Source organism: Chionomys nivalis, chromosome 9 (assembly GCF_950005125.1).
Source record: "Chionomys nivalis chromosome 9, mChiNiv1.1, whole genome shotgun sequence".
Lineage (NCBI taxonomy): Eukaryota > Metazoa > Chordata > Mammalia > Rodentia > Cricetidae > Chionomys > Chionomys nivalis.
In genome coordinates, this window is record NC_080094.1 from 15,425,387 (window position 1) to 15,428,792 (window position 3,406).

The window sequence follows — 3,406 nt, forward strand, 5'->3', positions numbered from 1 at the left end:
GTTTTCTTCCTATCTTCTTCTTATTCTCATTACTCTGATATTTTACAGTGTTGTAGTTTGGTACTATACCTTTGTCCTGGCACTCAGTGTGACTGCTCAACTTGGAGACTAGCTTATCTCAACTCTGTTTTTTTTTAATTTTTTTTTATGTGTGTGGATGTTTTGCTTGCATATATGTCTGTACCACATGCATATCTGGTACCCCAGGAGGGCAGAAGAGGGCATCGGATCCTCTGGAACTAGAGTTGCAGATGCTTGTGTCCAGGACCGTGAGTCCTCTGGGTCTTAGCCACTAAGCCATCTCTCCAGTCCTTAGTTTATTTTTTATTAATATAATTCAATATTTGACTAGTCTGCTGATTTTCAAATATTTTTTTCTATTTTCCTCTCATTGTCTTGTCTGTTTGGAGACAGGTTGGCCTTGTCTTTGTGCAATCCTCCTGCCTCTGCCTCCTGAGCCTTAGGGTTGCAGGATTACAGGATGGCAGCCACTGTGCCCCCTCCATGTATTCTACTTTCCAGAAGGTGTCCTCACCCTTAACTTTTGAACTTTGTATTAAAATTTTATTTCTGCAATCACATTTTAAAGTTCCAAAGCCTTTCCTTGTGTGTCAATGTCTCCTTTATTGCAGTGAGCTGGTCAAGGATTAGCTTCCAGGAAGAAGAGTCACCTCTTCCACCGTGACAGGAAAGGAAGAGGACAGATGTGGGTGAAAGACGCCGTGTAGATGAGGTGTCACAGAGGTGCAAGCTTTGTTTCCTGGGACATAGCTGGTGAGGCCACAGAGGAGATGACGGCAGAGGAAATGGTATAGGAGGCTGGAGGAACAAGTGGAAAAAAGCTGGAGCCAAGCTCCTTAAGGCTGAGCTGCCCCTTAAATAGCCAAAGGAGTTCAATTCACAGAAGCCTGAGGCCATCAGTCTACCTAGACACCAATCTGTCCAGTCTGCTGAGTTCCTGCACCAGAGGAGGAAGCTGCGCTCTTGGGCAGCTCCATGGTTGGTACTTTCCTGGTCAAATGGTTTGGAAGGGCAGCGGGGCAAAGGCGTTAAAGGTTTTGACGAGACGGCCACAGTGAGAGCATGGCATTCCTACCATGTTCCCACCTGCTTGCACACTCTGGTAACTGTAGAGTCGAACCCTCCAGGCTGACATTTCTGCACGAGAGCTTCACGCTAATTGTAAAACCGGAGGATCCATTGACTTCTCTGGCCTGGACCATTTATATAAAATGTCAAGTTATCAGACCCCAGGAGTTCTTATTCATTTTTTTTTTTTTGTTTTTTGTTTTTTGTTTTTCGAGACAGGGTTTCTCTGTAGCTTTGGTGCCTGTCCCGGAACTAGCTCTTGTAGACCAGGCTGGCCTTGAACTCCCAGAGATCCGCCTGCCTCTGCCTCCCCAGTGCTGGGATTTAAAGGCGTGTGCCACCACCGCCCGGCATGTTCATGTTTTTAATTTAAACAATTATGTGTGTGGTTATGTGTATGTGGATGGGCGCACATATCTGGGGTGAGTGCCCTGCACACATGTGGTCAGAGAGAAGAAACCCGTGTTAGCCGTGGGCCTCATCAAGTAGGCTAGTCTCGCTGGCCTAAGTTTCCAGGAATTTGAACTTAGATCTTCAGCATGCTAGGCGGTCATTTTACTGACTGAGTCATCTCCCCAGTCCTGTTGTTTATACTGTTGTTTTTAAAGTGGAGATTTATTTATTCAGGAGATATTTATTGAACACACACTTCTATGTGCCCAGCAGTGATTGTATGAGTTTTCCTTGTATGTATATCTGTGCAACATGTGTGTGCCTGGTGCGTGAAGGGCCAGAAAAGGGCGTCAGATCCCCCGGAACTGGAGCTACAGGTGTGAGCTGCCATGTGGGGGCTGGGAATTGAACCTGGGTCTTCTGTGAGAGGAAGTGCTTTTACCCACCAAGCCATCTCTCCAGCCCCAGCTGGTTACACTTGTAAGACAAGCAGGTGTATCGCCATTAAAGTTACCATCGTCTCTTTCTTCTTTGGTTTTTGGTTCTCGAGGCAGGGTTTCTCTTTCTCTGTGCAACAGCTCTGGCTGTTCTGGAATTCATTTTGTAGACCAGGCTGGCCTTGAACTCAGAGATCCACCCGAGTGATGGGATTAAAGGCTTCTGGCACTACTGAATGTCTCTTTTTTTCTTAACAATAGCTCTCATGTATCTCAGGCTAGTCTCAAACTCACCATGTAGCTTCTCATCTTCCTGTCTCTATCTCCCCAGTGCTGGAATTGCAGGGGTACACCCACAGACCTGGTTCATGTGGTGTCAGGGAACAATCTTGAGCTTCCTGTGTGCTAGGCAAGCACTCTACTAAACAGCCCTATCTTTAGCTAACACCAAATCCCGCAGCTCCGTATCTGGGATCCTGAGCTCTTAGTGGAATCATCTGGGCTCATATTATGGCCCTCAGCAGCCCTGCCTCTCCAGCTCTGCTGCCTGCAATACAGATAACCTCTCTCTTAGCCTAGTGCTACTTTATACCTGCATCCGTCCTTAGTGGGCACGCCACAGCCCTGGCACCTCAGAAATCACTGCAATTTGGGGTCCACCCTTATAGATTCATAGAACGGTGATCAGGGCCTCCTTTCAAAAAAAAAAATCCGGCCCAACAGCATGGTGCCCAGCTCTCTGGAACCCTGGAACAAGCTTCCATTACCCCGTCACTCTTTCTTCTCTTGTGCTTGCGAGACCAGTGCCATGTGGATGATCCTGCCAAGTTCCCGTCAGCCTGAGATACACTCTGACCCACTTTTGCCACAGCCTCTGTTTACCTTGGTGACTGAATATGAGACATTTTCCGAGGCAAGTGCTTCTAAGCAGGGAATCCCTTCCACCGTGTTCTCAATTTGGCTTTCTCCTTGGAATGCATTTTTTTTTATTTTTATAAGCTGGATCTTTTAAATTTAAATTCAGATTTTCTGGGAAAGTGGTTCTTAACCTTCCTAAGGCTGCGACCCTTTAATACAATTCCTAATACTGTGGTGACCTTCAACCATAAATTATTCTCATTGTTACTTCATTCCTGTAATTTTGCTTCCATTATGAATTATGTCAATATCTGTGTTTTCCAGTGGTCTTAGGCAACCCCTGAGAAACAGTCATTTGAATCCCTAAAGGGGTTGCAGCCCACAGGTTGAGACACTAGAACCTCTACCTAGCAGCAGGGGGAAGGAAATGATCTCCTCAGACATGGCAGCACTGATGTTCACCTGTGTATTCTAGGCATTTCACCACAAAAAGAGAAACAGACTCTGGCTGCAGACTGTTCAATGATGTGAATTTATTTATGTTGTTACAATACACAGACAAATCATAATGTATTTTCTTTATAATGTTTCCTCTCTCAAGAGTCACTTTAGTTTAAACCAGAGGATTT